Here is a 12,403-nt window from a genome sequence, read left to right as displayed (position 1 = left end):
TGTAACTTTATAGATTAAAGTTACATTTCCACAAGGAAGAATCCAGCAGTTTCAAGGTAGGGTATATGCTTGATTAGTAGTACTTCATGATCATAGGTGTTGCAAGTTGAAGAAATTAAGAGCGATGATATATATCTCCCTTAACAAAATGGAGTAAAATCATTTTAAAGTTATATATGTTAAACTTTTCTCAAATACAGATTACCATGAACATATGTGCCATGAAGTATGACTACAAATGTGCAAATTGTGATGTCTTTACTGTGACCATATATAGGTCAGTGTCATACGCTTCCTGAATGTACAAGTTTGTGGATTAAACAAAACTAAAAAAATAATTGTTTAAAGCTCTCTCTGGTTTTGAATTTTTTTCTGTTCTTCAACTGATTCACAGCTTGTGATTTTGCTTTGGTTGCATGAAATATTCTGTTGGCATATATACTGTATAATGACAGTTTCAGGTATTGATTTTTAATAAATTTGCAAACTTGACTGAAAACATGTTTACATTTTGTCATTATGAGTAAGAATATAGATTGACTAGACATTAAGCCCGTTACAATAACAGGCGCTAGAACAGTAGTGCATAAACATTAGTAGGAACAGTCTATATTAAATGGCAAGGGACCTTGTATGTGGCTGTAATATGCGTCACTGTATTGTGTGCCTTTAATTTTCTCTCTCAGTAATACTGGTTCGTATTTCCGTAAAATGCCTGTAATTTTGTCTGACAGTAACACAGTGGAACCTCGGTTCACGACCATAATTCGTTCCAAAACTCTGGTTGTAACCCGATTTGGTCATGAACCGAAGAAATTTCCCCCATAAGACTGTATGTAAATACAATTAATCCGTTCCAGACCGTATGAACTGTATGTAAATATATATTTTTTTAAGCTTTTAAGCACAGATATAGTTAATTACACCATTGAATGCACAGCGTAATAGTAAACTAAATGTAAAAACATTGAATAACACTAAGAAAACCTTGAACAACAGAGAAAACTAACACTGCAAGAGTTCGCGCTATAGCCTTATGACCCGCTCGCTAAAAACACTTTTTTAATGAGTTTTAAACACACGAAAAAAAATGAACATTTGAAAAATCCGTAATTTAATAAACAACCAAGAAAAGTAACATTGCAACAATGCATGCACGCACGCGTGTCTGTGTGTCTCTTTCTCTCTCTCTCTCATGGGCCGCTGTGTGTGTGTGTCTCTCTTAAGCGCGCACCTCTGTGCCTGTGTGTGTGTGGTGTGCGCGTGCACGCGGCAGACTGTGTGTCTGTCTTTGTGTGTGTGTCTGTCTCGCGTGTGTGTGTGTGTGTGTCTCTCTCTCTCTCTCTCTCTCTCTGCACACACAGGGAATGCACAGGAAGAGACTGAACACGTGCCGCGTGGCCCCGCGCATGCCCACTTCACCAGAAGACACACACATACGGACACCTGGACGCACACAGGGGTTTTATTAAAGAGGATGGGTGAAAATTACAAATTTATTAATTTAAAATTAATACACAAAATAAAGTGTGCAAAAAATGAGGGGGCCTGAATAGATTTTGAACCCACCATACTGACTTAGCTCTGAGTATGGCATTTAAAAGCCAAACTGCTGATGATCAAAATGTAGTGGCTCATAATTAGCTTAAATAAAGCCATTGGTGTTTCGTTTCCTGTGTCCTTTTGGTGCATCCATTGCTTGTAAGTTACTGATTGCATGGTTTTCATTGCTACTTATGATGGTATCACCTCTGTCATGCACACACGGTGAAAATCATGATGGGTTTAAATGGCAGTGGTAATTTTCAGCAGTCATGAAATTGTATTTACTGCAATAACAAAGACAGCTTCACATAAAGTTTGTTTTGTATTTGTATTCAGAGTTCAAATTTTGTTTTGAATACCGATTTTTTGGGATTAGAAAGGTAATATATGCAACATAAGCCAATCACAGGAGAAACAAAATCAGGAAGAAAAATCACCTCAAGTTCCAAATTATTTATTGAACTTCTGCATATGGAGCTTGCCCAGATAAATACATGTTTTGTTTTCTGTATACACTTAGTTTATGTTGAGATAAAGCAATTCTGACAGTTTTAGTTGCAGTTTTCTAGTTGCACAACCAACATTTATTGCCAGAAAATGACCTCAGGATCACAAAACACTTATTTTGCTCTCCATGTTTTTGCACACTTTTAAATGTAATTATAATAGTAAGCATGTCATCTTTTTTTAGTAGGTCACTTGCCACCAGTGCATTTACTGCTTCAGTGAGTTTGATTTTATGGCCGTCTATCTATAGACTGGCCACAGCCTATTTAAGTGGAAAATGAACATAGCAAGCAATGTAGCCAAACTGAGCCATAACTGGTAGAGGTATGACCAAAACAGCATATACAGCAGAACAGTTTTTTATCATTGTATTTATAAATACACTTTACAACAAAGTGTCACTGTCTGGAAGAAGAAGGGATTGTATTTCTGAAAGTCAGTGGGAGCACTGCATTCAAAAACACCAGGTTTTGTCTCCCAAATGGGAATTCATAATCTTCTTAACTGATTACTAAATCCAGCTTTACTCAGAGAAAATGATATCTGCCAAGGTGTCCAGAAAGATATAAAAATCAATACAATATCAAGTGCAAATGAGTACATCTGATATAAAAGTCAGCATTGACAAATGCATGTTTCTTGCATACAATATACAGTCATATGAAAAAGTTTGGGAACCCCTATTAATTCTTTGGATTTTTGTCTATCATTGTCTGAGCTTTCAAAGTAGCAACTTCCTTTTAATATATGACATGCCTTTTGGAAACAGTAGTATTTCAGCAGTGACATTAAGTTTATTGGACTAACAGAAAATATGCAATATGCATCATAACAAAATTAGACAGGTACATAAATTTGGGCACCCCAACAGAGATATTACATCAATACTTCGTTGTGACTCCTTTTGCAATTTTAACAGCCTCTAGACACCTCCTATAGCCTTTGATGAGTGTCTGGGTTCTGGATGGAGGTATTTTTGACTACTCTTTCATACAAAAACTCTCCAGTTCAGTTACATTTGATGGCTGCCAAGTATGGACAGCCTGCTTCAAATCATCCCATAGATTTTCGATGATATTCAATTCAGGGGACTGTGCTGGCCTTTCCAGAACATTGTACTTCTCCCTCTGCATGAATGCCTTTGTAAATTTCGAACTGTGTTTTGGGTCATTGTCTTGTTGGAATATCCAACCCCTGCATAACTTCAACTTTGTGACTGATGCTTGAACATTATCCTGAAGAATTTGTTGATATTGAGTTAAATTCATCCGACCCTCAACTTTAACAAGGGCCCCAGCCCCTGGACTAGCCACACAGCCCCACAGCATGATGTAACATCCACCAAATTTGACAGTAGGTAGCAGGTGTTTTTCTTGGAATGCGGTGCTCTTCTTCCGCTATGCAAAGTGCTTTTTGTTATGACCAAATAACTAAATTTTTGTCTCATCAGTCCAAAGCACTTTGTTCCAGAATTAATCTGGCTTGTCTAAATTAGCATTTGCATACAACAAGCACCTCTGTTTGTGGCGTGAGTGCAGAAAGGACTTCTTTCTCATCACCCTGCCATATAGATGTAATTTGTGTAAATTGCGCTGAATTGTAGAATGATGTACAGATACACCATCTACAGCAAGATGTTCTTGCAGGTCTTTTGAGGTTTTCTATGGGTTGTCTGTAACCATTCTCACAATCCTGGGAATATGCAGCTCCTGTATTCTTCTTGGCCTGCCAGACCTGGGTTTAACAGCAACTGTGCCTGTGGCCTTCCATTTCCTGATTACATTCCTTACAGTTGAAACTGACAGTTTAAACCTCTGAGATAGCTTTTTGTAGCCTTCCCCTAAACCATAATACTGAACAATCTTTGTTTTCAGATCTTTTGGGAGATGCTTTGAGGATCCCATGCTGTCACTCTTTAGAGGAGAGTCAAAGGGAAGCACAACTTGCAATTGACCAGCTTAAATACCTTTTCTCATGATCAGACACACCCGTCTATGAAGTTCAAGGCTTAACGAGCTAATCCAACCAATTTGGTGTTTCAAGTAATCAGTATTGAGCAGTCACATGCATTCAAATCAGCAAAATTACAAGGGTACCCAAATTTTTGCACAGCCAATTTTTCACATTTGATTTAATTTCATACAACTAAATACTGCTTCACTAAAAATCTTTGTTCGGAAAACACCCCAGTACTCAGATATACCTAGGAAATGAAAAACATACCATTGTTACCTTTTTTGTTGAAAGTAGAGCAAATTATTATGCAGGCTGAGAAGGGTTCCCAAACTTTTTCATATGTCTGGTGATATAGTTAACTTATGGTATTGTATTCATTGTCTGTGCTGCATTTATGGTTGGTATTTTAATACCGTCACTAGTCTGTGGGAAACATGCAAGTACGAATTTGAATGTACTACAAGAATATACTGTACACAGGACTATACATTTGTACCAGGTAGCTTTCAGTTTTTAAACATACTTCATAACTAAAAAGTAGATGCCTATTATAATAAAAAAATCCTGGGAACAGACAAGACTTTTTGGCCTGGGATGAGAAGTGACTTTTTCAAAAAGATACTTTCAAGTCTTGTGAGACGAGACTTTGTGCCAAGAGATTTATGCCTGGGGCCAGAAATAAAAGACAAAAAGTAGATGACAAAGTAGAATGTCATGAAGAATTCAAAAATGTTACAATACATGGCACAATACACATGCAGAGCAGGTTAGAGATAATGAAAGTACTAAAATTCGAAAAGTCCCAAAAAAACGATAGTAAAGATCGCATTAGCTCAAACAAACCGAACTTATTACTCAGTGAAATAACGGAACAGCAAAAAAAAAAACCAAATATATTGTTCAGATTTAAACTTTACGTTGGAGACTTGTAGATCGTCTAATTCGTGTTGCCATCAGGGAAAAGTAATGTTTATTCCCAATAAAGAGGCGTTTCCGCAAAAATTAAAAGATTTGCTGTTTGGTGAAACTGAAATCCACATAAGCGAACGGCAGAGACATGAAGTGGCTGGCACGTAGTGCAGGCCGGGGGAAGGGTGGCGAGCAAAGTGAGCAGGGGGCAAAGCTCCCTGGTTCTTATAAAAGGAAATATATCTCTGTACAAACTACATAGCGTGAAAAAAATACTAGACAAATAAACCATTTTCTGGACCCATATTATTCAGTCCAGAGGCTCAGAGTTGAAGCCTGTCTCAGCAGCAGATGACCAGCTATGAACTTGCACGCTCACATACATAACCGCATTCACTAAGACAGGGAAAGACTACATTAATCTAACAAACATATTTTTGGGAGATTGGAGAAAAACTATTGTACCTGAACAAAAACCCATGCAGACAAGCAATGCATAAATGGCACAGAAACATCATCCAGGCCTGGTATCCAAATCCAGCATTCTGAGGTGGTTGTGAAGCAGAAGCACTAACTGTCAAATAATAACTTTGTATCCAGCAGAATTTAATTACTACTTCAAGACAATGTAGGATTCAGTACTGTTTCAGGATCACTTGTGCACTCAATAGCCATCTAAATAGATACAGAAAATGCACTAATTTATTTATTTCACACTGGCTTTTGGTGTAATCTATACCAGTGCCACTTCTGAAGTACAAGTGCAAACCTATCAAGATTAACAATGTCAAAAGATAAGCCCCATCGTTAACTCAGGTAGCCCACAGTGCTGATATCTCACCATCCACATCACTGCATTACCCCCTCTAAGGTACTGGACAGGATCCACTGAGTGCTTGATAATTATTTATGTTTTTGTATAGCAGGTTACTTGCCCACTAATGATAGCAAGAATAATGATGCTGAATCTGTCACAGTTACTCAAAAAAAACCACCTGCAAAAATCATACACGGGTAAAGAAGAAAATGATAATTTCCACTATGACAATGCTGCAAAATCCAGGAAAGTATGCAAAACAGTTCACGACAGTTTATGTGCAGGACATGACTTTCAGTTATTATATACCTTAGGAAAAACCCTGCACAAGAGCCTGTTAACTTATTTGCAAATACTGTTTGACATCATTAAACAGGACAATATATATATACATATTTTTCTTTTGTAAGACTTACTGCCACCACCCTGATGAAAACAAATTTAGAAAAACTCAATTCTATCAGACAGCATACTGAAACAGAGCCCTACAAAAGGCTACGATAAACTCAAAGTAAATGAAAGTCGCTAATGTCAGATTGTGCAAAGACAGTTTCAGCATGCAGTTGTGCCCTAACATTGATTAACAGCATCAAATCTGGTCACAAAGAGTTGATTAAGAAATATGTTGAACTGAACAATGCACCATAGTAAATTTTAAAATAACATTCCAGTTAAGAAAAATCTAATTTCAGTTACTGCAGGCGAGCTGTTTAAGTGAAAAATGGCAGTTGGCAAATACTGAGTTACAACTGCAGGCTGATATAATAATAATAAGCATGATACTAGACATTACTGCCATGGTGTTTTGGATGTATATTTGGGATTCTACATAAAGTATCTTAATTTCACCTAGCATCATCCAGCTAAGCCATTTACCAAGTAAAATAATTTTTCTGACATGAAATTGTATTTATCTGATAAATCATTGAAAAAATAAGTGGCACAGATGCGACTTTTCTCACAATAAGGCTACATCCACACCACTACATTTCCATTTAAAAATACAGACATTAGTCTACATTTTCACCTTTCAGCCACAATAACCTAATGCTTTTTAACCCCAAAAATGGAGACTTTTGAAAATGCTTCCCATAGCCGTATGTTTTTGAAAATACCAACATTGTATTGCAATTTGAAAGCGCAGATACTAATTGCACAAAGAGCTGTTCGTCATTATTTGATGATTGTTCCTTGAATGAATCCTGCTCATTATAATGTCTTATTCCCTGATTGGTGACTCTTTATAAATGAAAACCATATTCCAACAAAGCAGACACAGAGGAGTTGCTTTTGGAGGCAATTGTTATGTTGCCTAACTGCTTTTGTCCTAATTGTGTTTTGTATATCTTGAATGCTGCAACCAGCATGCTGAACTAAGGGTAAAGAAATGTTAGGAAAGGACCGTTACTACTACTACTGATACCCACTGCAATGGGGAATTTCATTATTTAGCCATTTATTACCATATGTTTATCGTTTCCTAAAAATGAGTAATGTTACTCACTTGGTTCAAAAGAAAAGTGAAAAAGTAAATTCAGAATCTGTCCAATTTACAGGCATTTTTCAAATAGCTAACTGTAAAAAACAAACAAGGTTTGTTTGTGTAAACTCTTGACTTCTGAAACATCACCAGAGTTTTTTGAGTGGTTCCGACACTGCAAGGTCAAAGCATCATACTGTAAATGTAGTTGTCATTTTATTTGTGGACTTTTATGACTTTATTCACATAAAAGCCAAATCACTAGATTACATTATCAACACTGTTTTTTTTTCACACATAATCTTGACTCCATAATCTTCTGGTAAAAATGTAGCTAGCGTGCATGTGTTAAAGGGGCTGCAGAGTTATAAAGTACAGTTTATGAGTTTATCCAAATCTACATATAATGCAAAGTTGCCCGAATGACTGACTGACTCACTCACTCATCAACAAAATAGCTATTTCCTGTTTAGGTAAAAAGCGCAAATTTGACAGAATGGTTCATAAGACACTCGATACCCACTAAGAAAGGACATTTCATTTTATCAATATTTAGAGGTAAAAAAACATCTCAAAAATTCCTTGATTGAGTTGACTGAAATTGTTGATGTTATAGAAAAAAAGAAAATAAGTCGACCCATATATTTTATTTGTCAGTAATAATACTGTAGCTAGTGGGGTATTCTTAGGTATCACAACCTTTTTTCTGCTGGTCGCTGAGAAATAATCACACAGAGATATGGGACTGCTGCTTTATGAAAATGAAGGCTGCTACCAGCAGACAACGCTAAACATGTTTAGCAAGTTCCGTCCTTGGATATGTGCAGTACCCATCGGCTTCTTCTTACTTTTTTTATAAAATACATACAAATTTGATGTAGTGAGCAATGTTGCCCTCCTTAAATTGTCGGCTGCACTTATATACATATACATTGAAGAATAAGCTGGTTGGGGAGGGAGACATTTGGTGGTAAATTATATGAAGTACTCTGGAGAACTGGGATGTCCCTTTGGAAGCCCAACCACAGTGTACCATGTCACTCAGGTTTGCAAAGCAGAAACAGGGACATGCAGGTACAGAGTATTGGCCCATTAAAGCCCTGAGAACAACTCAAGTTGAGTGATGGCATGCCTCAGTCAGTTTAAACACTCTTATTTTAAAAGAGTTCACCATAGACAGAACACAGAGGAGGTGGACATTGCAGTACTTTTTAGTGGGCTACAACTCATCTCTTTCAATGTATACTTAGGGTACCTGCATTGTTTCTAGTGGCATGTGTTGGAAGCTGCAGTGGGGGAAATCCGAACTCCCAAAAAAAAAAACACAGCCTCAACTGTATCTGGGCTGTAGATATTTCACAGGGGACAAATTTTGTGATCGAAAAATTGACTGTACTATGGCACTCTGAAATCCCAGCTAGACTAATATGCCATGTAAAAGTAAGAACGAAAGATAAGTAAGAGCAAGATACTGAGAAAACAGAGTACCGGCAATAATTTAGTTTGATTTCAAACACTGGGGCATTGTACATAGCTCACGATATTATTTCTTTTCTACTGTTCTTTTCTGAACAATGTTTACAACATTCAACTCACTGCATGTGTCACGCAAATGTGCAACCTATAAATGCAGTGCTGTATGTAACAGGTTAAACTAAATCACGATTCAGTGAACACTACTATTAATCTAAATCTACCAGAGCTTTGTAATGGTGATGACGGATCAAAGCATCACATTCTGATTGAAGCTACCTTTTTTACTGGATGTGCTACAGGGTGAGATATTTATTGCCAAAATTCCCATTATTCCTATTAGTTACCTGTGTGAATTCAAAATAATATGATTTCCTGTAAAATTGTGTTTTCCAATGACCATCAACAAAAGCCAAGGTCAGTCACTAGGAAAAACAAGAATTGATCTATGTTGTACACATGTATGTAGCATAGTTAAGAGTAACGACCTCCAGTGAACCATTATTAACCAATACAAAAAAAAGTACTCGGTTAGTTACATAGTACTTCTGATACATTCAATTACATGCACTACAACCGAGTCCAATTTTCCTAGGAAGTTTCCTAGGCAAAGCTAGCGTTAATTAAAACATTCATTTTCATCCTTGCCATATTATTCTAAACATTTTGTTCCTGGTTATATTATTCCTAAAGGCATTCTATGCCTAGGAGGGTTAATCTTGTACATGGATGGCTCCTTATCTCCTGAAAGGTAACAGCTGGAAGAAGGACTAGCCATTCCATTCAATCTGGACAGCTGGAAGAAGGACTAGCCATTCCATTCAATCTGGCTGAAAAAAGATGAACTCCACCCTGTGAAGAATGCTCACTGTGTGCATGGCAAAGTTTAGCCATTGGAAAGCTAGAAACATAACAGAAAAGACTTCAATGAAGCCTTAAAAGAAAACAACCTTGTGGCTTGAAAAACCTTACAAGCTACAATAAAAGACTTTTACCATGTGGGGACTCAATAAATTCATACTTATTTTAATAGCCTGGCTATTGCTTGAGTTCCCTTTCAGTAGTTTGAGCACCCTCAGAGGCCACACTATGGTAAACAAATAACTCACACATGTAAATGCATGTATTTTGATATCAAATTAAGATAAGCAGAGGACATAGTTTGTACTGCAGGTATTTAAATTGTTTTTTCACTTGTTTCTGCCCTGCATCTATCACATCAGTATAGGCTACACTGAAATTTCAGTTGATTAACAACAGATTAACAATAATTAACAGTAGCAACAGTTCAAGAAAAAAAAGTAACGGTCATCATTACCAAAAGGGTCAAGTTTCTGAAACAAGACTTTTTATTAACTGCACATCAAACCGATTAGAATTTAGCATTACCACAGAAAGTAAAAAATGAGAGGTGATAAGGGCTTTAATAAATATGTCAGACAGAATTTTATACAACAGGTTAACTTATAAATAATGCTTGACTTAATAGACCTTAATGTTAAATCCTAAGAAATAACCAACTGTAATTTGTGTTCTGGCTAAAAGTAAAAAATCTGTCAAAACAAGAGCAGGATTATCACACATTCAAATAGAACATTACAACATATGTTACTACGCATTAAGTCTGCATTGTACAACAGATAAGACTTCACCTCAATGAAAGCATTTTTAAAATAGATTGCACATATTAACTATAATAAAACTTTAATTAAAAAGTGAACACTTTCTCCTTCACAGACATGTGCATGACCTGCACACAACGCTTATTTTCTTTTCAGTAAGGATGATGCTTATTTCCTGTGACATTGCAGTGATTAGAGAAATAATTAAAAACTCCTCTCTGACAGCAGTTAAATCACTTTCCTGTGAGGAATTTGGCTTAAAAAGGATAGTATGCACACCTGCTGTTGCAATGCAATGCATTTCTACAAGTACTTTCTCAAAGTCTACAACATTCGTGCATCAAAAGAAAAAGGGAACACCAAACATATCAAAAAACAAGCTATAGCACAAGGTCTGAGTCATGGAAAAAAGGCAAATACAATAATGATAAAGAGGTAAAGCTGAAAGAAAACAAAAGTGTTGTTTACACTAGTCACACATTTCAAGGGTACACATGGAAAGGCAAGTGGCAAGCCCAGCATCTTACCACCGCCAGCATTGAAGGGCTAATATGAATTTTCATTTCTTTCCTTAGCTAGCAAAATAAATGAATCTGCTAGATGACCAGAATAACTGTGCTTAATCTAGCACAATATTTGCTGTCAGGAAAGAAATACATGTAGCTGCATGCATTTCCAAAGAAAGTCCTGGACCGGTGAAGCAGGCATTAAATTAATGGTAACTAAGTCCCTTGAGAGAAAACAAGCTGACATATTTGATATAAAAGCCAGAACAATCACTGCTACAGCTCCATGTAACATGCAGCCGTGTGTGTGTGTGTTTGTCTGTTTTTTTTTGTTTGGGGGTGTCCTGAGGTGAAGCTCTGATGAGCCGCCTTTTGTTCAGCTATCCCCCCCCCCACACTGCTCTGAGGCACAGAAAGTGTACAAATTCACGTCCACCACAAAGCCATAAAAATGACCTTCAACAGAAGTGTGACAGTACTACTTTAAAATAATCTATATATAATTTCAAAACAGCGGACTTTAAATGAAGGTATCACAAGCTTTTTACTTTATTACTGAAATAACAGTATATAATATATAAAGCATATGTATATTACACATATGCAGCAATAATTCTATATTATTATATAGTATATTTATATGTGTGTATATATATATATATATACAGTATATAAATACACACACACAGTATATCATATTTATATATATATATATATATATACACACACACACACACACAAACATACATATATACATATTCATAAAAACAGCATTAAAAAAGACACGAGTGAAGTGCAACACAATAATGCTGTGACTGGATATGGTTTCACTGTTACAATTTACAATAAACATTGCATTTGATTCCATTCTCAACATCCCAATTCTCATAGAGAAAGCAGGTGTTTAATAATAAATAACACCAACAAAAACACAATATCTTGATGTCAGATTTAATAGGAGAAGTAAGACAGCATAAATTAAAAAAAAACAAAAAAAAAAACCCACAATTTTCCCATTATACTCATAGTGGGATAAGTGTGGACCCAGTCAAGTATTTAGCAAATCCATACATAGCACAAGAAAACAGCAAAGCAAGGCAACACAATGGAGATGTGACAAAGATATAAACAAAATACATGCAACACTTTATTATAAAAATTTTAAATCCTACCCCTTTACTCTAAAATTGACAGTTTGGGCAATACTATTTGGTTATGCTAAACATCTTATAGTCTGGTAAATTTGAATAACCCAGCACAGGAAATTAGAAGTGCAAATTATACTTACCTGAAATCATCTGGTCCATTATTATTGTCTGTCCAAAGCCACATAGTGATGGAAATGTACAGAAATGAAAAAATAATATTCAAGTCCTAATATTAAGGTAGTAAAGCACTGTTAGCCAGTAGCTCCAAATGTGCTATTTACTGAAAACAATACTCAGTGTAATCAAGTACAAAGACCTGTGAAATCATCCCTGTTATTGTGTGATTCAGACCCAAAGATAAGTGTTCAGCTTTGCTTATGTTTATATGAGTATTTAAGCCTCTCTATTTTCTAATTGGGCAGGAGCTTGCACTGTATCAG

At 36.1% G+C, this 12,403-nt stretch overlaps 1 protein-coding gene across 5 annotated transcripts in view; it reads right to left on the bottom strand.

Moving 5' to 3' along the window:
• The window catches only part of elmo1 (engulfment and cell motility 1 (ced-12 homolog, C. elegans)), a 530,141-nt gene that overhangs the window by 147,144 nt on the left and 370,594 nt on the right, over positions 1 to 12,403 (bottom strand). Inside the window, exon 1 of one of the 5 annotated variants that reach the window (XM_039737606.1) lies at positions 12,104 to 12,291. The exons of the other annotated variants lie outside the window; for them this stretch is intronic. The gene's annotated coding sequence lies outside the window, so the exon portion shown is untranslated. Of the gene's footprint in view, positions 1 to 12,103; positions 12,292 to 12,403 lie in introns of those variants that run through there. 5 annotated transcript variants of the gene reach the window in all.

This window comes from Polypterus senegalus, chromosome 15, assembly GCF_016835505.1.
Source record: "Polypterus senegalus isolate Bchr_013 chromosome 15, ASM1683550v1, whole genome shotgun sequence".
In the NCBI taxonomy this organism is placed as follows: Eukaryota; Metazoa; Chordata; class Cladistia; order Polypteriformes; family Polypteridae; genus Polypterus; species Polypterus senegalus.
Note: the sequence above shows the minus strand (reverse complement) of the source record. Positions and strands in the feature narration are given on the sequence as shown.